At 43.5% G+C, this 26,202-nt stretch overlaps 1 protein-coding gene across 1 annotated transcript in view; it reads left to right on the top strand.

Moving 5' to 3' along the window:
* DGKI (diacylglycerol kinase iota) overlaps positions 1–26,202 on the top strand; it is a 344,361-nt gene that overhangs the window by 22,751 nt on the left and 295,408 nt on the right. The window contains exons 3-4 of the mRNA XM_040259956.1: positions 16,055–16,129; positions 16,537–16,593. The gene's annotated coding sequence lies outside the window, so the exon portion shown is untranslated. The remainder of the gene's footprint in view (positions 1–16,054; positions 16,130–16,536; positions 16,594–26,202) is intronic.

Here is a 26,202-nt window from a genome sequence, read left to right as displayed (position 1 = left end):
GTGAAGGCAGTATTCATTCTGTTAAAGTGAGCTACCGTACCTGGCCACACAGGTGCCTGCACATGGCTCTCAGATGCCCTTCCACGGGTACATTTAAATCGGGCTTGCTGGAGGATTTCAGTTGACAGGTATGTGGCTTTCTGGAAACATGAGCAGACAGACAGGTAGGTGCCAGAAGCCAAGAACTATGGGAAAAGAAAAGGTAGAAAGGTGAGGGAGACTGCGTAGGTTGGGTAAGAGGGAAAAGGAGCTGACAGACTTCAGAGTGCTGTTACCAGATATATCTTCTCTATTTTTAAACGTGTTTATGTCGCCTTCTTTTGGTGGGTAGGCTAATGGGTACTGTTTTGCTTTTGTTATTGTTTTGTTCGTGTGTTTGGTGGTTTGCATTTGGCAAAAGTGGCCAACCCCACCTGTGGCACCTGACCTTAATACTGTTTGGCACTAAACAAATATACTTTTAGGAAATGAACGAATTGCATTAAGGAGGCCAGGTGAGATGGGGAGGAGGGGGAGTGGAGAGGGAGGAGGCACCCGGATGCAGAGACAAGTAGATCTGGATAGAAATCCTGGCTCTGTCCTGCTGCTCTGTGTCTCAGGTCTCCCTGTAAAACAGTGATGATTATATCTGCTTCTCGGAATTGGTGGGAGGATTAAATTAGTTGATAAAGGTTAACCTCCTCCTTCTTTGTCTCCTGTCCCTGATTGTACTTCAATATCATTAGATGAATGAGCTAATCAGTACTTTGGTTGGACTTTGGTTTCAGCACGGCCTTCTGTTCAGGAGGATTCTGCCTAGCCCCAACAGTGAGGGTCTCATACTTTCCCTGTCCTTTTGCTGCTGTGGGTAGTACTCATAGTCTCCCCAGGTCGTGGGTGGAACCAATTGACTGCTATAAACCAAAGTAACTCCTTCTGGACTATATCTCACAGGCCATATCTTCTTCTTGGTCAGAAGCCTCATCCTTGTCATTGGGCACCACGGCATCTGAGGATGCTGGCTACGTCCCTGGGTTTTTTGAAAGAAACTTGTAAGAAGAATGGGGACTTCCCTGGTGGCTCAGAGAGTACCGAATCCACCTGCAATATGGGAAACCTGGGTTTGATCCCTGGGTTGGGAGGATCCCAAGAATATGAGGGCAGTAGCTCTCTGTCCTATTTGAAGGAAACTTTCAGCTTTTTGCTTTAAAAAGAAAAAAAAAGGCGGTGACAGTCCTGTCTGTTTCATTTCTGGAAGATGCGGGTACTGGACAGCAGTATGTGCAGATGATGGTTTGCGTGCATCTGTGTGCTGGGAGCGAGAAGAGAGAGCTGGTCCCCAGCACAGGTGGCTGACGACCTCTGACCATCTGTGCATTCGGTTCTGGGGGGTGGACACCTCAGAGCACCCACACTGAACGGGAGCCTCAGATTGCACTGGGACTGCCTGCTTGCTGCCTCTGGTCATCCAACACAGCAGACTTATGCTCTGTACCTCCAGATGGTGGCCTGGGTGGGCGGGTGCGGGCTCACAGAGCGAGCTGGGAGCGTGGCAGTGAAGCTCAGGAGCCCAAGCCAGCCTTGCAAGCTGTTTGGGTGCTGGTGCGAAGATGCCATCTCCGTGGAGCCTCTGAGGCCGCCACTCTCTGCCAGAGACGCCTCCCACCATGAGGATGCTGGGGAGCTCATGAATGCAGATGACTCAGAGAGAACAGAGCCATCAACCAGAATAATTCTGAAAAAGCATTTGCTCAGACGGACTCTCTGCTTTTGACCCCTGAGTCAGGGGATGTGAGTGGAGGAAGAGGGCAGAGTGTTCCCGTGGGTGCAAGGGGTGTTGCCCATCTGTGTCTGGCCAGATGATCGGGAATTTCCACGAGGTCAGCCAGGTGCACACACAGAACTGAGACCAGCATGTAGCAGGTCCTTAGTAAAAGTTAGTCACTGTTGTTGTTACAACTATCATTATCACTGTGATTATTTCGCATAGAGTGTTATCTGTATACCTGAGGAGCATATAATCAGACCCCGCCCACTTTAGCACTAGAGAGAGTGACAAGCTGTGGAGCCCAGGAAGCTACAGGGTTCTGTCACTCTCCTAGCTGACCTGGCATCAGCAGCACCATTGTCTATTTGTTCAGTGTGCTTAAAAATAATTAAAATATTCTAGAGAGCACTGAACTCCTAGAAAAGCAATATGGGATATCATTCCTTAAAAGAGCCTTGTGATAAAAAAAAAAGAACCTTCTAATCAAATAAGCTTAAACACCTTTAACAATCAAATATTTACTCTGAAACTCTAAGAAGGGCACTTGTTTAGTCACTAAGTTGTGTCCAACTCTTTTGTGACCCCATGGACTGTAGCTCGCCATGCTCCTCTGTCCATAGGATTTTCTAGGCAAGAATACTGGAGGAGGTTGCCATTTCGTTTTCCAAAGAAGGGTTGTGGTGTGGAAGATTTCCTATATGTTTGCTCGGGGGATGGGATGATTGTTGAAAACTCGTTATTTTCCCCACAGAACCCCTGTCATCATCTTGTAGGATCTCAGTATTCAGTAGAAAACTATTTGAGAAATACCCACGCAGTGCAGTTTTCCTCTTGTCAATATTGGTCAGTAATAGCAACCCTTTGGGGTGGTCATTGGGGCAGTTTACTCCCATGTAGAGGAAAGAAAACTCAGAGATACTTAATCACTACCCTGGGGCTTCATTCATAACTTTTATGTATCTTTATGTAATTCTTTTGTGTTTGTTTTAACCTTCCATTAAGCTGTGTGTGTGTGTGTGTCCATCTTATTTTTAGAGTTTGAGCCTCTGAGAATAGTAGTCATCTGTTCTGCAGTAATACTTTATTTTTGTTTTTTGGCCACACACAAAATCACTGCAGATGGTGACTGCAGCCATGAAATTAAAAGACTTACTTCTTGGAAGAAAAGCTATGACCAACCTAGACAGCATATTAAAAAGTAGAGACATTACTTTGCCAACAAAGGTCCATCTAGTCAAAGCAATGGTTTTTCCAGTAGTCACGTATGGATGTGAGAGTTGGACTGTAAAGAAAGCTGAGTGCTGAAAAATTGATGCTTTTGAACTGTGGTGTTGGAGAAGACTCTTGAGAGTCCCTTGGACTGCAAGGAGATCCAACCAGTCCATCCTAAAGGAGATCAGTCCTGAATATTCACTGGAAGGACTGATACTGAAGCTGAAGCTCGAATACTTTGGCCACCTGATGTGAAGAGCTGACTCACTGGAAAAGGCCCTGATGCTGGGAAGAATTGAAGGTGGGAGGAGAAGAGGATGACAGAGGATGAGATGGTTGGATGGCATTACCGACTCAATGGAAATGAGTTTGAGTAAGCTCCAGGAGTTGGTGATGGACAGGGAGGCCTGGAGTGCTGCAGTCCGTGGGGTCACAAAGAGTTGGACACGACTGAGCACCTAAACTGACTGTGCATCATGTGGTATTTTAGTTCCCTGACCAGGGATCGAACCCATGCTGCCTGCAGTGGAAGCACAGAGTCTTACCTGGACCCTTTTCTTTTTTTGCAATGACACTTTTAGATTGAAGCTGCATTTGTGTGTGTGTGGTGAGGGGGGGTTTATGAGCCTGTGTAGCACAGTTCAGTTCTTACTTGACATTGGCATGGTTCTGTTACTTAATAAAAATAATTTACATGTTATTTGGATAGGATTTACATATCATCCAGGCAATGCCCAGGTGTACAGAATATCTTTTTCTTCCTTCAGTGTCCCTCAGTGTGAAGGACCCAGAGCACTGTGCTCTAACCAACCCTCTTGTTTCTGAGAGGCCCCAGTCTTGGCTGAAGCATTACTCACATTAGCAGTTACCCAGAACCACTACTGGCCTCAAGGTGACATTGACTGTATTTTAGGAGATTTTTTTTGGTTTTGTTTTTCCTACCTCATATGCCAGACAGATACAGACTGCAGAAGGTGATGTTTTAAAGATGCAAGGAATTGGCAAAGTCGGCTCTGAGGCCTTTGTTTGAGAAGATACGCAGGCTTTGGAATCGAGTAACCCGGCTTCAAATCTAGTCTTTGGGGTTTTCTAGTTGTGTGATGTCCTTTATTATTTTAACCTCTTTAGGCCTCAGTTTCATATCTGAGGCCTAGATATACCACATTAAAGTGTGGATAATACCTACCGCTTATGGTTGGCATGAACCGTCAGTGAGATAAAGCGTATGCAGCCAGTTACAAGTGCTCAATAAAAACTGGTTACTTTGATCGTTACTCCTCAAGTGAAAGTGGCTTCAGGGGGTTGTCAGAAACTGAAACCCAACAGGCAGTGCCAGGGTATTGGGTACCCTGGGTATCCAGGAATTAACTTCAGGGCTGCATCAGCATCTCCTCTCTTGCACTGAATAAAAGAGGGTGAAACAACCAGCCCAGCTGAGCCCTTTCTCCAGTCTCCAGATCTTTCACAGCACCCCTCACTTTCTTAGTCTTTATAACAGCATCACTTCTTACGTATGTCTGTGTCCTCCATGAAAGCATAAGCTTCATTTAGCATGGGACTCTGCCTGGATCCTCAGCACTGAGAACAGTGTAGCACTGAGTGATCATCCTACCCTTTTCCACGGAATGAATGAAAGGGTCCAATGATGAGATTGTTGGAAGACACACACAGACATCTATCCCCAGATCAGCCCTGCTGTTTAAGTATCGTTATACTTAGAATCCAAGATGCTTGAATTTCTGCCTTATTTTTAAGGCTCTTCATGGGGAGATGCCACACTCACTACTACAGGTATTGCAGGGTTTTAAGTCAAGTTTTGCCTGTGTTGTGCTCTTCTTATTTGATTCTCCTGGAAGATAGAGACTACTATTGACCGTTCTTGGCACAGGGGGTCATGGTAGGTTGTCATTAATCATCTCCTTGGGATTCTCATGAGGACAGATCATCGAAGGCAATCATGTCAAGTATAATGGATTCCTTAGCTTTGTTAGTCTTGTTCCCCTAATCCATCACTAGTAAAATAAAAAGTAAGTAGTAAGATGTAATAGAAGTATATGGTTTTGAGTCAGAAAGACCTAAGTTCCACTCCTGGCCAGTGCCTCTTGGGCAAGTTGCTCAGTCTCACTGGATCTCAGCTGCTTATCTGTAAGGCAGGTAAATGGTACCCACATTGTGTGGCTGAGCTGAGCTGTGTCTCTCAGATACATGGTGTGTATATCACACTGCCAGCCTTCTGGTAAATACTCTTGTGATAATGGTATCCTTATTGAAAAATGGTATTGGTAGTTGTATGTATATGAAGGAAAACCACATGGCCAATTGGAGATACAGTTTTGGGTGAACTGAAATTGAAATGGTGGTCTTCTGGGTCAGACTGACTGAAAGACTGTCTTCATTATGTCCTCAACAGCTTGCTGCTGCTGCTGCTAAGTCGCTTCAGTCGTGTCCGACTCTATGCGACCCCATAGACGGCAGCCCACCAGGCTCCTCTGTCCCTGGGATTCTCCAGGCAAGAACACTGGAGTGGGTTGCCATTTCCTTCTCCAATGCAGGAAAGTGAAAAGTGAAAGTGAAGTCGCTCAGTCATGTCTGACTCTTCGCGACCCCATGGACTGCAGCCTACCAGGCTCCTTTGCCCATGGGGTTTTCCAGGCTTGGGATGTTGGAAATGACAGTGAAGGGATAGGTAATTTACCACAGTTTGATATGGCTTTTTAAGTAGATGCAATCTTCTGGATTAAAGTAAATGTCTCTAGATTATTATTTAGAGATCTTGTGCTGTGAACTTTAGAGAAAAAAAAATAGCGTGTATTTCCACAGAGTAAACTGATAATGCGAATGTATTAGGAATCATGCTGCAAGTAAGATGGCATATATAGTGCTATCAGGCTGGCAAATATTAAAAGGCAAACTGTGGTTGGTGTTTCCTAGTTTATGTTAAGCTTCAGATCCCTGCTTTGCCCTTCATACACTACCTTGAAAGTGAAAGTGAAGTCGCTCAGTCGTGTCCGACCCTTTGTGACCCCGTGGACTGTAGCCCACCAGGCTCCTCCGTCCATGGGATTCTCCAGGCCAGAATACTGGAGTGGGTTGCCATTTCCTTCTCCAGGGGATCTTCCCAACCCAGGGATCGAACCCAGGTCTCCTGCATTGCAAGCAGATGCTTTAACCTCTGAGCTACCAGGGAAGCCCAATACACCACCTTAGAACAAGACAATTGAGAGAACATTGAAACACCATTTCCTGTTGTCTCTACTGTGACTTCTGTAATATGTCCAACTCATGCCTGACTGATGGAAAATTGTGAGTACACATGTGTTTGTTTTCTAGTTGCATGAGTATCTACTTATTAGTGCCTGTACACTTGTAATTGCCTTTATATGCATTTTTGTGTACATACAGAAGCACTTCCGTCTACAACAAGATACATGGCAGCTTTGATCTGAGATAACTTTGAAGAGAGTACAAACAGTGAGCAGGGAACAGCCATAAAAGCAGCTGAGAAGAACCAAAGCAGAAAGATAACACATGATGAACTTAAAGCTATTGACCATCCACTGTTAGAACCTGCTAACATCAAAGCTGAGAGGCACAGAGGAAGCAAATGGTAAAAAAGAAATGAGGCAAAGACAAGCAGGCAGAAGAAAATACACAGCAAAACAAGAGATGAGAGTAACAGAGTGCATAGACAGTCAACAATAGTAGTCATGGAAATATGGTGTCTCCTTGGGTAAAGTGAGAGTCAGGAATAGGAAATAGAATTATGGAGTTTTGGTGATTTCTTGGGGTTCATTAGGCAGAAGTCCCCTTTTCATGCATGATGGCCATGCAAAGCTGGTAGAAGGAACACCAGACTTGGACCAGTCAATGAGGGGCACCCAGAGCATCATCAGCCTGGTTCTGGGGGCAACCAAGTGTTGGTATGTTTCCATTAAACTTGTACCAGCTGATACAAACTTAACAGGCCATTCACCATCCTTTTCATAAGTAACAGCTGCAATCTGTGTTTGGCTTATGTTTGAATTTTATGTAGATGTGCAAAAGGTAGTAGGTGTGTATACCAGTTACCCAATCAAATTCCAGGATGTAGACTTCTGCTAAGAGTCATGTGGCAGTTTTTTATTAAAGCCTATTACAGAAGCCTGTACCTATCACTTTCTTCTCATTTAAAACAAACAAACAAACAAAATTCTCTAGCATAAGCCACTTTTAAATCACTCTTAAAGAGATTGATGTGGTAGAAATTTCACTGTTGTTGAGTCCCTAAGTCATGTCTAACTCTTTGCAACCCCATGGACTGGGCCCACCAGGCTCCTCTGTCTATGAAATTACCCAGGTAAGAATACTGGAGTGGGTTGCCATTTCCTTCTCTAGGGGATCTTGCTGGACCAAGGTTCCAACCTATGTCTCCTGCATTGCAGGCAGATTCTTTACTGCCTGAGCCACCAAGTATTTCACTGTAAGGATGAACTATTGAGATAGGGACATGTACCTTTTTTCCCCCTCTTAAAATGAACCTAGTGACTTCCTTAGTGGTCCAGATTCTACACTCCCACTGCAGGGGACCCAGGTTCACTCCCTGGTCAGGGAACTAGATCCTACATGCCACAACTAAAGATCCTGCCTGCCACGACTAAGATCAGAGATCCCGCTTACTGTAGCTAAGACCTGGCATAGCCAAATAGCTATTTAAAGAAACAAAACCAAAATGAGCCTGTGCTGTTCTGACCACAACTTGTTCCAATCCTAATCCAATGGTCAAAACACAGGTTTCAGTTGATAACCAGCCATCAGCTTTAGCTTTGAATTAACTCACTAGCTAGTAATTTGGTTCTTCCCAAATTGTTCCTCCCGTGAGCCCTGATTGGCTGCTATTCTGGATGAGGTAAGGGTTCCAGGTGGTAGTCTCATTTTTCCATGTGGCTCTTCATATTCAGCTCCCTTCCCTTTGGCTTCCTGCTCTAAGAGTTTGGTTTTCTTTCTCTTCACATGAAAAATATAAAATGCACTGGCTGTTGGGAAAATAGAAAAATGTATCCATGTCCAAACAGTGGCACTTTTCTCCTCCTGTCTGTATCTCTAGGGGTGCTGTGGAGCAGGCCCTTCTGTGTCTTAGCTCCGATGGATCCTGCCTACCTGAGATTTACAGGCTTATCGCGGTTCCTCAGGGGAGGTGTCTCTGGAAACATAAACACTTTCATATGCAAAGTGCTTCAGATAATGTGTGCCTTAGTACAGAACAAACTCTACTGTTTGAAGAGCGCATTCAGTGAGTTCTATTGCAGTACTTCAGAGGCAGTCCCTACCATAACAGGGCACGAGAGACAAGGGCATGTAGTGAGCTGCTGCACACACAGTGGCAAGCTGACCGTGGGTTTGGAGTGCAGCCATCCAGGGCTGATCTGCTCCTGAGAGACACAAAGCCCAGGCTGGGGCCTCCTTTTGGGAGACCTGCATGGGATGGAAAGAGGGCCCCGCTCTCTCGGTGGTTCATCACTCTGGCTTTTCTGCTTTTTCTTCTGCTCCATTCTTTATCATTCCAATTCTGGCCCTCATTGCCTAATACGTGAATTTTCACTATGAACTCTCATTACTTAAAAATCACCTTTTAAAATTAGAGTATGGTTGCTTTGCTTGCAGTGGAGACCTGAGTTTGATCCCTGGGTCTGGCAGATCCCCTGGAGAAGGGAATCCCCTGGAGAAGGCTACTCACTTAGGTATTCTTGCCTGGAGAATTCCAAGGACAGAGGATCCTGGCAGACTACCATCATGAGCTTCAGTCCGTGGGGTTGCAAAGAGTTGGACATGCCTGAGCAACTAATACTTTCACTTTCAGCCTTTGGCAAGATACCCTTCTTGTCTGATGTCTCTGAAACTCCCCCAAAGACACCATTGGTGGTCACAAAATTTGTTCAGCTGTCCTCCCCATGAAGCCTCTACGCCTTTTTCTCTCTAAGACTTATAAAGGTCTTCTGTCCCTCAGACACCTCTAGGTCCCACTTTCTCTCTCCTTTCAAGGTTGCCTACCCTGAGAATGCCTGTGCCTTGGAGGGGGAGGAGGTTTCTCTCATCATTCCAAAGCCACCAGTTCTCCAGCCTGAGGTTAGTCTGGGGGCTTACGTTGAGGAGAAAGGCCTGTTCTGCAAGCCCATTCTTCTCCCCTCCATTCCACTCTCCCTCCCTTCCAGAACATCTCTTGAGCTCCTATTACGTATCAGGCAGTGTTTCCTGGTGTTGGATTAGAGCAGTATGGAAACAGGGGACTCTCCCCATCTCCTGGTACCCTTATCCTTTTTAACCCTGGGCCTCTTGGGAATGGTTTTGCTCTGCCATTTCTCTTTGAGTTCCTCGTGACCCACAACCAGCGTTCCCACTCCTCGCCTCTGTGAACCTCCACCTGATTGCCTGCCCCGACACACAGAGAAGCCTCCACACTCCACCACGAAAAGCAATGCACAGTGACTCATGCAAATGGACACCTGTGAGCCCCTGGCTCAGCGCCCCACTGGACACACAGAAGCCGGATCAGTTCCTCTTAGGAGGCATCAATGCCTATTGTGTAGAGAGACTCTGGATCTTCTTCCTGCAACAGTGTCTTCAATTTTTCAAATATTTATATCTCTTTTAAGGCCCAGTTAAAGAATTGTGTGTGTGTGTGTACGTGTGTTTTTCCTGTTAGGTGCTTTATACTGATTCAGCCTCTGCTCTAAATGACAGCTTTTATTGTCCGAGCTGTTCATTTAGCATTTAGCCATGCAGGGCCTTCTCCTGTTAACGACCTTCGTCTCGAGTCTTCCTTGTCTCAAGTGGCTCACCAGCTTCTTCCAGGAAGGACAGAAGCTTCCTTCGCTTCACTTCCTGCTTAGCACTCCGCGTTTCAGCAACATGCAGAATTCACTGCATCGGTCACCTCAGACCGCCCCGACTCCAGTGAACCGCAGATTTAGGTGTACCGGTGTGTGTTTCAGCATTGCATGAGTACTTCTGTTACAGTTTATCTGATCCCTGACCCAGCCTCCTGTTGGTCTTGATCCTTTTGCTTTCACTATTCTGAGGCGCTTCTGGCATCTTTAGTATCTCAGACGGTGGTGATGGGGTGTGTCTCAGAGGGCCCCAGCCCCCGTACTGAGCCCTCTCCAGAGGACACGTGGTGCAAACAGGTCGCGCCCTGACATATGAAGGCCTGGACTCTCTAACATGTGCAGTGGTGCCTAGGGCAAGGGCTAGCACCTGTCACACCAAGCAAGGTCTCTCTCCAGGAGACTCTTGAGAGAGAGAGAGGGCTCGGAGGCTCTCCCTGGGCACAGACTTGTCCTGACATGTGGCTTCTCTGCTCCCAGGTCCAGGCTCATGAAATCCTGACATCACAATGGCAATCCTGCCAAGTAAGAAAGGCTTACTTATGTACCGAGGAGCCAAAATAGGGGTGTGCTGGCACTTCAGCTACCCACCCTCTTGATTTGTCCAAAATGTCCCGTCTTTCTATCTGAGAAAGAGAGGCTCCCTCACACGTGGCCATGAAGCCTTTGCGTTGGCCCTGAAGCCACAGTGATGAAGCCTCCAGATAATGCCATTCTTCTTTTTTGCCTAATACCAATTTGCAGATTGCATCCTAGACGCCCCAGAGGAGTAGCACTTGCCAAGGATGCTTGTCATTTCTTCTAATTAGGTTTTTAAATAAATCAAAGAACTCTTGTTTTCCATTTACCTAGGATTAGACAGCAGCAGTGTTCTTGTTCGCCTTGCCCATAGAGGCTGTCCCCACTGAAGGTTTGCCGGATTCCTGACCCTCGGAAGGCTTAGGAGGTTTTCCTTTACCTCCACCCTTGGAGAGGAAGAAGGGATGGCCTTGTCTGGGCCCGGTCACCCCATCTCCCTTTTCCATCAGAGTGCCCTCCTGTAAACAGAGCTTTGGGTCCAGAAGTGAGGATAAAATTCTTCTCGCCCTGCTTGCTGTTTCTCCTTTACCTGACTCCCAGCACTCAGCTTCTCTTTTTCACCATGATTCTTGTGAGGTGGGAAGGGTGAGGAGGTAGAGAATTACTGGGGAGAAGACAACTGGGGGAGCCTGAGTTTGGAAGCTCAGCCCACCACCTCATCCAGCCTTCTGTTTTTTGTTTATTTATTTATTTTAATCGGAGGCTAATTACTTTACAGTCATCCAGCCTTCTTCTCCCAGCTTTTCACCACTCAGCTCCTCATCCCGTCCTCCCCCCAGGACCTTCTCTGCCTCCTTCCCCTCTCCCCGTGTGGCTGCATCCCTGCCCAGAGCCCCTTTCCTGGCCATTCGTCCTTTTGTCCCTGTGGCCTTGTGACAGGGGTGGGGCTGATGGAAACACTGGTTTCTTGCATTTGATCTGAGAGCCTGTGTTCTGGGGACTCTCTGCAGTGAGATGCTGCCAGGCCCATACTACTGTTTGGCCAGCAGTAGGCCTGGCCCCTGAGGTCTCTTGAGACAGGAGGCTGAAAAAGAGTGGCCACATGGGCTCTGGAGACTACATTTTTCCTCCTGCTTCTCTGCTTCTGATCTCTGTGATTAAACCTGTGTGTGCGTGCGTGTGTGTGTGTGTGCGTGCATGTGTGTGTGTGTGCGTGTGTGTGTGTGTGTGTTGGGGGAGGGTGTCTTTAAGAATACCGCAGGAGAGATGTGGTCAGAGGCAGGATGACTCGCTCATCTTCAGGGAAACATGAGATTTGGAGGATGTTTACTGGGGAGAGGCTCAGTCAGCCTTGTCATACACGCTTCTTGGGTCAGATTTCACATTATTAGGGGTGACATTTGAATTAAGTTACCTTGCCGTGTGGTGGCCTTGACCTGTCACAAATCATAAACCTGTGAAGCTAGGTTCCTTTTCTTTCTCCTCGTCTTTCCTTCTCTCCCTTGCTTCTCTCTCTTTCTATCAAATGCTGTTGCCTACCACCAGATCTTTATTATTACTTAGTAGAAATCACATCTCTTATGCAAAGGAAGCAAACATAGCTTGCTTGGTGGTACAGATGAATCAGGGACTTGTGACCAAAGGGAGTGGGCAGGTGGGATAGGATGAGATATTAAACTCTTTCTCGGGGACAGTTACATACTTTCTACCACTATTGCCTCTGGTCCTTTCAGCCCCTCTCCAGCGTCCATCCCCAGTGCCAGTGGTCTAAGGCTGTTTTACTTCTGTGCCTGAGATGAGCTGAAGTTTGGAAAGGAATTGTTACTGCTTAGAGTGCCAGCAGTGCCTGCAGTGTGGGAAACGTGTAGGGCCAAGTCAGAACTTGGAAGGTGTTCTTTTACGTCACTGTTGGGTCTGCTGGTTAGGTTGTGCCCACCCTCCTAAAGCACAGCGTATTTTCATGGTGTCATGATTGTATAAGTAAATTATGGTCACTGTGTGTGTGCTCAGACCCTTAGTCGTGTCTGACTCTTGCGACCCCATGGACTATAGCCTGCCAGGCTCCTCTCTCCATGGGATTTTCCAGGCAAGAATGATTGGAATGGCTTGCCATTTCCTTCTCCAGGGAATCTTCCTGACCTAGGAAGCCAACCCACGTCTCTTGTGTCTCCTGCACTGGCAAGCCAATTCTTTACCACTAACGCCACCTGGGAAGCATTGTATAATGGGATATAATTTATAGTATAGCCTATATTGTCTTAGTTTTCCCAGATGTGCCTGCCCACTAGTTTTTACAGATGTTGCACACATGGACGCACACACAATTACAAATTCATGAACCTCCTTTTATGAAATGAGGAAATCTTGGTAAGGTACTGAGGTCCTTTGATATTTGAAGCAATAAGCCTAATTGGCCTTTAAGTCAAGAGAGTGAATTATTAAACTTTTATAATTTTTAAACATGTTTACTTCCTAGGTCATATTTATTTTTGAATTTCCATTTTGGTGCTAGGTTCTATCACAACTGTCCCACTAAGAAGAATGACAACTAATCTGCTAACTTAATTTGAATGACTTTTCTTGCTTTATCATTTTTTATAGTTAAGAAAGTATTGACTTAAATTAAGAGCTTTTAAATAAAAGGTACTTACAGTATTTAGAATATCTAGATTCCTGCATTTTATCTTTATATTTAGTTTGAGTCTTGCAAATAAAAATTGGAACATAACTAAGCATGAATTGAGCATTTTTGCCCAGGAGCTTATTATCCAGCTGTTTCAAGGAACTTGAACCAGTTGAAGCACAGTGATATACCAAGAAGTCAGCAGTTCGGACTTCTGATTCACTGAAACAGTTTTCATCAGTTGAGAAGCAAAAATCAATATATTTTTCTACTATGGAAAAAGACCTGGGGCCTTCAATCAGAATTTATTTGCATATGATTATATATAGACCTTAATTATCTAATTTATCAGATTATAAACTGTTTAGAAACTGTCATTTAGGAAATTGAGGGCAACTAAAGTCAGACACAACAACTTCTATCCTGATAGACAGGAAGCAGAAAAATGACTGTTCTCTATAGTAAAATGTATCATGTTGTGATTATAAAGACAAATTAAGATTATGGTTTATATATTCTGCCTCAGAAGGCATAGAAGCACATATTATATTTTATGAGGGCCTTTAAAAATTCAATATTGTCTGAATAAAATCAGTGTATAGTGTAAGGCACTTTTCTTCTTATGTTATCATCTGTAGTACATTGCACTTGAATTATTACACATGAATGATATCTGTGTGCATGCATGTCTGCTAAAGTCGCTTCAGTCATGTTCAACTCTTTGCAACCCTATGAACTGTAGTCCACCAGGCTCCTCTGTCCATGGGGTTCTCCAGGCAAGAATACTGGAGTGGGTTGCCATGCCCTCCTCCAGGGGATCTTCCTGACCCAGGGATTAAACCTGAAGTATCAGTGTAACTGCACGTTATCCTAGGAAAGTGAGAGAGAACAGTCTTTACCTACTGGCTCTCAAACTTTTCCAGGCAAAATCCCGTATTCAAAAAAGATTCTGACTTGAAATCCAGATGGAAAGCAAGGCAAGGAAGAGGTATTCTGGCTTCGATGAGTGCATGTTTGTCCCTTCCCACCATCCCCAGTGGCTGCTTAGGAGCCTCATGGAGCCCTTATGCAACCTCATGCAGACTCCAGCGCAGAGCACACAGGTGCAAAGCTCGACCAGGGCAGGACTTAACTGGAGGGAGGCTTTTCAGGTGGCCTTGAATCAGCCTGTAAGTGGTTGCTACCATGAGAGTGTCACTTTGCTTGCTTGCTGTGAAATCTCCTAGGGGGTTGATGGATAACGAGTAGAATAAGATTGACTCTCCAGCATCACTATAACTCTTGAGCAACAGGACTCTAGAGCCCCATGCATCTGTTGCAGGTTACACTAAAGCGGTGGTCCCCACCAGGAGTTCCAGCTAACAGGAGCGCATCAAGAGTTTGCTAATGGGCACTCAGCTCATGAAAAACCACAAACCTAGAATTTTATTACTGTTGCCTTGAGTGATGTTGCCCCTGCTGGTGCTGCCGCTTCTACTTGTCATTCTTCTTCTCTCTCCCCTTCTCCCATCCTTCCTTTTTCTTCCCACCCATCATCCCCTGTTTCTTTTTAGTAGTGAAGCCAAGACACTTTTCAGTAGTGTAGCTAGATGCTTGGGTTTCCCTTTATCCTATCTTTTTGCAAAATCAATTGATTGCCAAACTTGCTTAAAGTTCCAGACCATGTCCTTTCCTCAGGCAGAGGAAAACCAAGAATGATGAAAGCATTTTCAAGCACTGTACCTAAACCTTAGTCAGCGGGTATTAGGATGGCACATGCCGTTGCCGCAGTGCTGACTGCAGTGTCCTTGGTGCTTGATTGGTGCCTGATGACACTGTGGAGACCCTGGGTTTGAATGAGTAGAGCCGTCTAGGAGGTAGGAGGCTGTAGTTTCTTTGCCGATTCTGTCCCTCCCAAGGTGCTGGTTTGCATTTCTTCAGGCTCCTTTCATAGCAGCATCACCTCAATTTTTAGTTCAAAAATCAAATCCCAGTAGGAGAAGCCAGTCGTTAGAATGTACCCTGTGGCAGTGCCTTTCTTGAGGACAGGGACTCGGGGCCTTTCACACATGGATGCTTTGATGGGCTATTTCACAGATTGGCTTTGCTATAGTAAGTTTCTTTCAGCGCTCAAACACCAAAATTATTCATGCAGTTCTGCCTTTTAGCTTGTCCTTTGTAGAGAGACCTGAGCATTGGTAGCTTACACCTTCCATGGCACCAGGAGCAATGAATCAAGATTTCCACACCTTCCTCTCCCTCTCTCTACTGCTTGTTTTTTAGTTAGAGAAAAGATCAGCCTCAGAGAGTGTTTTTATTATGAATTTTTAACTCGGACTGAGTGTCAGCGAGGCCAAACTATGTAATGCTTTTAAGCACGAGTCTGGTTTCAGACTACCTGGTCCTGCTGTGCTCTAAGTGTATAACTTCCTGTGCCTCAGCTTTCTTATCTCTATAATGGAAGTAAGAATAGTATCTTATTTCTCAGGGTGGTGAGGGTTAAATGTCACTGTTTGTGAAGTGCTTACTAGAATACCTGGCACATGGCAGGCGGTACATTCATGTGAGTTGCTTATTGTTACTGCTGCTGCTGCTATGATGATGATGATGATTAGTAAAAGTTAGACTTGTCTTTTTACTTTCCAGACAATCTGGGCAGAAACCCAAGTAGGTTTGTTTAGGTTTGTGCTGGGAATAAAAGCCCGAGGTGATGATGCTTGTTTTGAACCTGGGATGTTGGCCCTACCCCTTAGAATAAACATGAAAAAAATAAAAAATTAGAAGATAATCATGCCTACCATGTTAGGTTATGAAACTTAGAGGAGAAAAAAACAGCAGAATAAAGAACTTGGCTCATAGTATATACTCAACATATAACATCTAGTATATAATTATGTTGTAAAGAGAACATCTCGGCCACCCTAAGTCCTGACTGTGTAGCTGCTTAGTAGATCAAAGGACTATTGACGAAGTTTGTCATATTATTGAATGTTTATGATGAAGTTTTAAATTGGTTTATGTTTGCCTTATTTCTGAATGTTCTCTTTACTACCAGGGAACCCTTCAGAGCAGACTGTTAACATTTCTCCTTGTCTTCTGAATTGTCTGTTGTAGAAATCAGCTCTCAGGAGGAAGTGTGCGGTCTGTAAGATTGTCGTCCATACCGCCTGCATTGAACAGCTAGAAAAGGTGAGACAGCGCCACCTGCTGCAATCTTTGCCACCCTGCAAGTGTTTGGATTTCAAAGACAAAGCATCAGTTTTCATTTTCAACTTCTTGACAACTACGCTCTTTTAAAAACCTCGAAGTCCAACGTTATCACCAGATTAATAATGGGAGGACTATGCTTAAGGTTTACATCCACTCTATTGTTTACTGAGCTTTAATTTGATATCATTTCATGTTGACTCTTGGGTAAAGAAATAAAAAGTTTAGAGAGAAAAGCCTGGTATGGGCCTATTTCTTCACAATAATAGCAAGTGTTGTCATTCACCCATGGGATTTGTTGGTTTTTTAGGGTAACTCTAGGTAATTTTTAGGGTAATTCTAGTTGGGTGCTTTCCCTATTATAATATACTTTTCTTTTTAAATGACAGATTAATTTCAGATGTAAACCAACATTTCGAGAAGGAGGTTCAAGATCACCAAGAGAAGTAAGTATTTCAGAGCTCTAGTACAAATACCACCTTTTATTTCCCATTGGATTCATAGTCATCCGGGATTTAAAAAAATCTGTCTCCCTCCATTTCACATTAGTGTCTTATCAGTATCTCAACAAATACAGTCAGTAAACCCCCCAAGTCTCTTCAGTGTGTGTCTGCTACCCTTTCTTCTTCTCACTGAATGCACTGGAAAGCTGAGGTCTATTGAATGAGCCAGAAAGTAGGGAGAGGGAATGGTGGTAGAATTGAAAAGGTAAGAAAGAAACAGTATTTTATTGGCTTTTGGTCTATTTTAATTCCACCTGGAAGAGGTGGCAACTAAACTGAGACCCAAAGGATTGATCTAAGTGAAGGTCTGGGGGATAGTTAGCTCGGGGGTGAGTGAGCACAGGCTCAAAAGTGAGGTATATTAGAGGAAGGCGTGAGGCCCAAGAGATAAGCAGACGCGAGACCACGAAGACTCTTGTAAGCAAGGATGCAAGTTGCATGTCTCATCATCATAGTAATTAGAGGGGGCATTGAGCAGTTTTAAGCAGAATATATTAATCTGGCTGCAGTGTGGAGGGGATGCCATGTATTTCAAGAGCAGCGATGTCAGAGGCATGGAGGATATTGGCTATTCTCTTAGTCTAGGGAAGTGATGATGGTGATCTGAACTACCAGTAATACTGAGACAGTGAAAAGTGGTAAATGTGAATTGGAAGGAAATAAGATGGTCAGGATCTATTATGGAGAAGGCGACGGCACCCCACTCCAGCACTCTTGCCTGGAAAATCCCATGGATGGAGGAGCCTGGTGGGCTGCAGTCCATGGGGTCACGAAGAGTCAGACATGACTGAGCAACTTCCCTTTCACTTTTCACTTTCATGCATTGGAGAAGGAAATGGCAGCCCACTCCAGTGTTCTTGCCTGGAGAATCCCAGGGACGGGGGAGCCTGGTGGGCTGCCGTCTATGGGGTCGCACAGAGTCGGACACGACTGAGGCGACGCAGCAGCAGCAGGATATATTAGTTGATTGGATTTTTGGACACAAGGACAGGGGTTGTTGTTTTCAGTCACTAAGTGGTGTCTGACTTTGTGATCCCCATGGACTGCAGCACAGCAGGCTCCCCTATCCTTCAACAACTCCCTGAGTTTGCTCAAACTCACATCCATTGAGTCCCTGATGCCATCCAACCGTCTCATCCTCTGTCGCCCCCTTCTCCTCGTGCCCTCAATCTTTCCCAGCATCAGGGTCTTTTCAGTGAGTCAGCTGCTCACATCAGGGGGCCAAAGTATTGGAGCTTTAGCTTCAGCACCAGTCCTTCCAGTGAATATTCAAGATTGATTTCTGTTAGGATGGACTGGTTTGATCTCCTTGCTGTCCAGAGGACTCTGAAGAGTTTTCTCCAGCACCATAATTTGGAAGTATCAGTTCTTCAGCACTCAGCCTTCTTTATGGTCCAACTCTTACATCTCTGCATGACTACTGGAAAAAACATAGCTTTATGCCGAGCTCCCCTGTCCTTTGACTATAAGGACAAATATGTTGGCAAATGAATTGCCTTGAGGATATGGTAGAGAAGTAATGAGTTCAGTTGTAGAACTCTCAAGTTTGAGTTGTCCTGAGGCTCCCAACTGGTGATATCCAACAGAAAGCTGAGTGGGTATATAAGTTTAGAGTTTATGAGGAAGATTGGGCTAGAGGTTAGACATTGGTGAATTGTCAGCATTTCAAGGTAGCAATTAAAGCTATAAGATTGATGACTGGGTAGGATAGGAACAGAAGACGTCTGAGTATAGATTGATGTTAATGACAGTTAATGAATGAAGACACGGTGAAGAAGAATAATACTGTTACTGATTAATACAAGGAGATTAGGAGAAAACAGGGAGAGAGAATAGGCTGGCAGTGGAGGTTATAGACAGAGATAAAAATAGCTGTCCCCGTTAGCTGTCCGTTCCCACTGTGCTTGTCTGTTATGTCAGCAAGAGGTTGGTTATGGGTCATACGTAGGGTGAGAAAGTCTTAAGAAAAATGATAGGGTTGTGTTTACCCTCGGTGTCATTGGAATACCCTATAGCATTGGCCAAGGGATAACTCAGCGACAGCTCAAATGAAGGAGACATTTTATCTAGGACAACAGAAGAAATCGTTTTGAGTTTTTTAAGATGGACTTTATAAATTTCTAACCAGGGTATCCAATGTCTACATTTGGCCCCCTGTCCTTTGATTTCTCTTTTTCCATTTGGATAGGTAATTGTGATTGTTTCTAATTTCTAACACAAGGATTTGGGGGATGTGTTTGCAGTAGCTGTATTATTTCTCTTCTGTGAAGCCAGACCCTTCATAAGTGTTTTCAGTGTCTTCCTTTGTCTTCGTATCAAGGGCTTGCTATTTCTTCCATGCCTACATTTTCAACTCGTCACCTTCCTTATAGATTATTTCTATCACCATTAACGTGCTCTGAGAGCTCCCATCTTTAAAAAACAAACAAACAAACAAAGAATATCCCTTAACTACCAACTGTGTCTTAATTGCAGCTCTGGTTCTCAGTGTTGTGTTCAGAGCTAAAGTTCCAGAAAATGTTAGCCAGATAAATTGTTTCTAGCATGTTTCCCTCCTGGGCATTTTAACCTGTTCTGATCTGGTCTTACTCTACCCATTCACTGGAACTGCCTTTTTAAATCTTGCCCATTTCTCCTTGATGCCAGATTCATTAGATATTTTCTGTTCTTATTCAGTCTTTCAAATGTGTTTAAACTACTCAGTATTTCCTCCTTGAAATGCTCTCCTGTTGCGATAGCTTGCTTAATGTTTCTCTTCAATATTTCACTGAGTAGTCCTTCCATTGTTCACTCCCTGATTTCTACATATTTGTTGGCCTTATTAGTACTGGACTACACTCTGCCTACTGGCATTGGGAGAACTCCTCCAGTCCTTTGGTTTTCAATATCGTGTCTGGGTTGATGGAGTTCCATTTGCTATGCCCATTGAATGTGTCAGAGTCAACTCAAATATAATACATTACTAACTAAACTCTATTGCCATCACCGTAAAAACTATATTTTTCAATTGTTTTGTATCTTATAAAATGAGATGACTAATGGTCCAACTCCCCAAAATGAGAAAACAAGGGGTCATAAGGATGCTTCTCTCAGATACTCCCCACAATTAATCCATTTGCCAGCCCTATCAATTTTATTTATAAAATATATTTCAAATCATGCATTTATCTCCATTTCCATTGCCAGTGCTCTGGACTGAGACACCATGATCCCTTGCTTTTGACCCCTGCAGTAACTTCTCCAGAATTCTTTAATTTCCCCCATCGATCCACCATGATATAAGAGAGTGATCTTTTAAAGTGAACATTGGATTATATAATTTTCCAGTTTAAAACTCAGCAGCGATTTCCATGTCATTTAGAGGAAAACCTCACCCCTTGGCTTGGTATGAAAAGTCAAAAGTCCTTCATAGGCTGGGCCAGCCACCGTCTTTCAACCTATCCGTCTGCCACATGGATTTCAGTTCTTGAGGCACACATCAAGATGTTCTTCACCTTCTGATATTTGTGTGTTTTGTCGTGGTACTGGAGATCTCTATTCATGACCAGCTGTTTCTTACAGTTAGAGCCCCTCAGAGGTCTGTGTTGATTTCCACCTCTAAATAGGTTGCACATTGTTCTTTATCAAAGCATCTTGTTCTGCCCTTCAGAGGACTTTGTGTGTCATAATTATTTACACATATTACTCATTTGCTTGTCTGTTGCCATCTCCTGTTGTGTAAGCTTTGGGAGATCACTCATGACATTTGTTCCAAACTCGTTGTACCAGGCAGGATGCAGAAGATGTGATCAGTGAATATCTTTTGACCAAATGAATTTATAGAGGAGTGAAAGTGTTAGTTGCTTAGTTGTATCTGACTCTTTGCGACCCCATGGTCTCTGCATGGAATTCTCCAGGAAAGAACACTGGAGTGGGTTGCCATTCTCTTCTTCAAGGGATCTTCCTGACCTAGGGATCAAACCTGGGTCTCCTGCATCACAGGCAAATTCTTTACCAATGAGCCACCTGGGAAGCCCATGAAAGGGTTAATTCCCCCCCCCAAATATCTAAGAACTCTTATTTTAAGAGTACAATTTGGAAATGATTCTTATGTCACATGCTATGTGCTATACTTAGTCATGGCTAACTCTTTTCAACCCCATGGATTGTGGCCCACCAGGCTCCTCTGTCCATGGGATTCTCCACGCAATAATACTTGAGTGGGTTGCCATGCCCACCTCCAAGGCATCTTCTCAACCCAGGGATCGAATCCAGGTCTCCCACACTGCAGGCAGATTCTTTACTGTCTGAGCCACCAGGGATGTATGACCCATGGGGATTCTTAATTAAGAGACTTAGATAGTTTACTTCATGTAAATGAAAGAAACAGTCACTTTAGAATTAGTTTGACTTGTGTTCAAAGGCCATCTCTCCTTCTTTTTCCCTCAGTGGTGTCTCTAGGCGTGGGACCTGGAGCAGGGTTGTTAATCACTGTCTCCTAGGCTTTGTGGGGTGCTTGATACCTGAAGTTTTTTTTAATGAATGTTGGTTTGACTCCTCTAAGTTGAAACCTTCCAGATGGACTCAGTTTCCTTAGATGTAAGCTGCTTGGATTGGTCTATAATTTCTAAGATTCTTTAAAAAACTCTTTGAGTAATGCTTTGCCAACAAAGGTCTGTCTAGTCAAAGCCATGGTTTTTCCCGTAGTCATGTAAGGATGTGAGAGTTGGATTATAAAGAAAGCTGAGTGCCGAAGAACTGATGCTTTTGAACTGTGGTGTTGGAGAAGACTCTTGGGAGTCCCTTGGACTGCAAGGGGACCCAACCAGTCCATCCTAAAGGAGATCAGTCCTGAATATTCATTGGAAGGACTGATGCTAAAGCTGAAACTCCAATATTTTGGCCACCTGATGCGAAAGACTGACTCTTTGGAAAAGACTCTGATGCTAGAAAAGATTGGCAGAAGGAGAAGGGGATGACAAAGGATGAGATGGTTGGATGGCATCACCAACTCATTGGACATGAGTTTGAGTAAACTCCGGGAGTCAGCAATGGACAGGGAGGCCTGGCATGCTGCAGTCTATGGGGTTGCAAAGAGTTGGACACAACTGAGCGACTGAACTGAACTGAATATTATGAATTGAACTGCTTTGGACAGTAATTGAGCAATTGTGTTATGCATTTTTTCTAACCAAACTGAAAATAATCCCTGAAATAATGGATCACCAAGATTTTAACACCCATAAGTAATAACCCTATTCTTACCCAGTACTTGATGGTGGTTTATGAATAATTCAGATTATTGATGAACAATAAAAAGATGTTATAGTATTAGAAGCCTTGCTCTGCTGTCTTAACAGCATGTATCAACACTCACATTTGCAGTGTGAGGCTTCTGAGTCTAATTTCAGTTCAATAATTTAGGAGAAATGAATAATAGTCAAAAGGAAATAGTATGAAAAATTTAAGTGCTTGGGAAAGATGGATGATAAAACAGCAGTGATTCGCTAGAAGTGTTCTTTTTCCCCTAACTGATAAAAAACAATAGATGATCCTCCAAAATGGTAGCTATGTGATTTGTCAAGGAAATCAGGTTGAGAATTTCATTCAATTCAACACACATTTATTGGCTTTCACTTTGTTCAAGCTATGTCTAAGCAGCAATAGAAGAAAATTTATATTAGATCTAAGAAGACCTCTAAATAGATGGATACTTGACATCTCAAATCAGACTCACAGAGACAATTACTCAGTTTCTACAGTGGTGATTTTTATGAATTATTTTATCTGTGCCTCAATTGCCTACCGGTTTCCTAGGAAGGGTGATATTAAAAATATTCAACAACTTGCAGAGTCATAAGTATATAAATAAGAAATTTTAAAATGTTCTCTCTTACTCCCTAAATAAACTAAACTACACGGTTTTATAAATCTGTTTACCAAACAATAAATGTCGCTGCACAAATGATTCATCGTCAGCCTCATAGTTTCTCAATAATTGTTGATTTGTGGAAATTACTGGTTTAATCTTTTGATTAGGGTTGTCACTCACTAAATAATCCCGTGAGTCAACCATGATTTCTCTTAGATAATTGCATCAAATTCTTCCAGTGTTTCCCGCCTTCAATTCTTAAATGGAGAGTCATTAGGTGATTTATAATCTCAATAAGCAGAGTTTCTCTTAACATCAGTGTTATTGTTCATTCTCCCCCAGCTTCTGCTACACTAACAGCAATTATAGTAAATTTTTCTATCTCTCATAATACCGCCTGACATTTTTATGTATTCAATATTTCCACTACTGACTGTCATTGAAATCATTTATTGAAAGAGCTTGAACTTGATATTTCAGAGCAGAGAAGAGGCCCTGCAACAGAGTCCTTGAGGATACAGGCTCTTTTGCCAGCCTGCCTGGGTTTGAATCCTTGCTCGGCCCTTGACATTTGAAGTCATCACTCTATACCTTAGTTTCATCATCTGTAAAATGAGGATGATGATGATAATTCAAGTCAAACCTTTTGATAAGCTGCCCTACAATGATGTGATTTGGGATAGAGTACAATTAGCAGTTGGCCCCTGTCCTTCCAGGCAATGGGCTAAAGTGCTTCTCACGTGGGTGGGCGAAAAAGCTGGAGCAGTCTGCCTCATCTATGAGGTGAAGGGTCTGGTACCTTCATCGCCGTAGAGTTTTTGCACTGACCTGGAGGTATGGACAGTAAGTAGGTTCCTGGACTTGCAGCCATAGGCCCCTGAATTGTTTATATTGATACCTGGACAGACAGCTGCCATCATGGGGCATAGCCCAGTTTTCTGACTTTGTGGTGGAACCCAATGGCATTGTCCAGGCAACATGGTTTATTTTCAGAAGAGAGCTCCAGAATCATAGAGACCTGTTATGCCCAGAATTAACATTCTAATTTCTTAATAATGAGGAGGTAGAAATGGTGTGTAGTGTTGAGGGCATGGGGGGGTGCTATGGTAGCTATGGAGGAGCCAGAGGTATGGTAGAAGCACCGAACTGCAATTTATCAATCAGTATAGACATATTTCAATGTTTTTATCAACTCAGGGTTTTACTAGTAATCAACTCTATAGCACCTCGATTCATGAAAATTCTCATGAAAATTAAAATTATTATTATATGTAAGTCATTTTTTAATTAATTAGTTTAATCGGAGGATAATTACAGCATTGTGATGGTTTTTGCCATCCATCAACATGAATCAGCCACGGGTGCACATATGTCCTCCCCTCCTGAATCCCCTTCCCCCTTCCCTCCCCACCCCATCCCTCTGGGTTGTCCCAGAGCGCTGACTTTGAGTGCCCTGCTTCATGCATCAAACTTGCACTGGTCATCTATTTTACATATGTTAATATACATGTTTCAGTGCTATTCTCTCAAATCATCCCACCTTCTCCCACCATTCGCCTTCTCCCACAAGAGTCCAAAAGTCTGTTCTTTACATCTGTGTCTCTTTTACTGTTTTGCATATAAGATCATCATTGCTGTCTTCCTAAATTCCATATCTATGTGTTAATGTACTCTATTGGTGTTTCTCTTTCTGGCTTACTTCACTCTGTGTAATAGATTCCAGTTTCATCCATCTCATAAGAACTGACTCAAATGTGTTCCTTTTTATAGCTGAGTAATATTCCATTGTGCATATGTACCACAAGTTCCTTATCCTTTTGTCTGCCAATGGACATCTAGGTTGCTTCCATGTCCTAGCTATTGTAAACAGTGCTGGAATGAACATTGGGGTACACGTGTCTCTTTCAATTCTGGTTTCCTTGGTGTGTATGCCCAGCAGTGGCATTGCTGGGTGGTATGGCAATTCTGTTCCCAGTTTTTTAAGGAATCTCCACACTATTCTCCATAGTGGCAACAGTTTGCATTCCCACCAACAGTGTAAGAGGGTTCCCTTTTCTCCACACCCTCTCCAGCATTTATTGTTTGTAGACTTTTTGATGGCGGCTATTCTGACCGCCGTGAGATGGTACTCATTGTGATTTTGATTTGCATTTCTCTGATAATGAGTGACGTTGAGCATCTTTTCATGTGTTTGTTAGCCGTCGGTATGTCTTCTTTGGAGAAGTTTCTGTTTAGTTCTTTGGCCCACTTTTTGATGGGGTTGTTCGTTTTTCTGGTATTGAGCTGTGTGAGCTGCTTATGTATTTTGGAGATTAATTCTTTGTCAGTTGTTTCATTTGCTATTATTTTCTCCCATTCTAAAGACTGCCTTTTCACGTTGTTTATTGTTTCCTTCATTGTGCAAAAGCTTTTAAGGTTAATTAGGCCCCATTTGTTTATTTTGTTTTTGTTTCCATTACGCTGAGAGGTGGGTCCTGGAGGATCTTGCTGTGATTCATGTCAGAGAGTGTTCTACCTATGTTTTCCTCTAAGAATTTTATAGTTTTCTGGTCTCACATTTAGATCTTTAATCCACTTTGAGCTTATTTTTGTGTATAGTATTAGATATGTAAGGCATTTTAAAAAGTGCCTGATACAGAGATAGTTCTCAAGAAATGTTAACTATTATTATTAGCTTCTTTCTGAGAACAGTGTAAGAATTTTGTCCTTATTTTATTAAACTGCCACAGTAGAAAAAGCAAGACAAAAACTAGACTAATTAGTAGGGCCATTATTCTTCTTTATATCTTATTATAGTTAAAAGACCATTGTTCCTCCAGGATCTTTGTTAAGTTTTAATTTAAATTGGTTTGACATAATGAAGAGAAGTAGAGGCGACAATTTGGAATTGATAATGCTAATGCTTGTTAGAGGTATCTTTGTCACTCTGAATTTCCTGTCTTGACATAACATTTTTTTTTCTCAACATTGATCTGTTTTCTGTGTCCCTCCTTACTTAGAACAATGCCTGGATAGTAGGCATTTGGTAAGTATTTGCAAAGTGGAATATATATTAGAGGGCCTATTTTAAAGGGAAAATATAGACTGTGGCCTGACAATACAAATGTTAATTTCAGGTAAAGTATGTGTTCTTAGAAAAGGACAGGAGAAAAATATTACCAAGTATTTTAGGGGACTTGGCCTAAGAGAGATGAATTGTGTGTAGGTTACTAGGGTTTACCTGTAGCATTAGGCCTGAAGACCACTTTCCCTCTTATAAAGCATCCCAACCGCTGGGTGACATGTGCTTCTTGAGGGATTATCTATTTGGGAGGAAAAGGACCTTCCATGTTTCCTACAGCACAAGCCAAGGATGGGGGCTTCCCAGGTGGTTCAGTGGTGAAGAATTCACCTCCCAGGGCAGGAGATGCAGGAGACATGGGTTGGATCCCTGTGTCGAGAAGCTCCCCTGGAGAAGGAGATGGCACCCCATTCCAGTACTCTCGCCTGGAAAATCCCGTGGATAGAGGAGCCTGGTGGGCTACAGCCCATGGGGTCGCAAAAGAACTGGACACAACTAAGCGACTAAGCACACACACAAACAAGCCCAGGATAGACCCTGGAAGCTGACTGCATTCAGAATACCTAAGGACAACCTCATTACAGAATTTCACGCTAGGCCCATGTCTCTTGTCTTTGTCATCGGTTTTCTTCAGCGTTTC

Source organism: Oryx dammah, unplaced genomic scaffold, assembly GCF_014754425.2.
Source record: "Oryx dammah isolate SB20612 unplaced genomic scaffold, SCBI_Odam_1.1 HiC_scaffold_18, whole genome shotgun sequence".
Taxonomy (NCBI): Eukaryota; Metazoa; Chordata; class Mammalia; order Artiodactyla; family Bovidae; genus Oryx; species Oryx dammah.
This window is presented reverse-complemented; position numbering and strand designations above follow the sequence as displayed.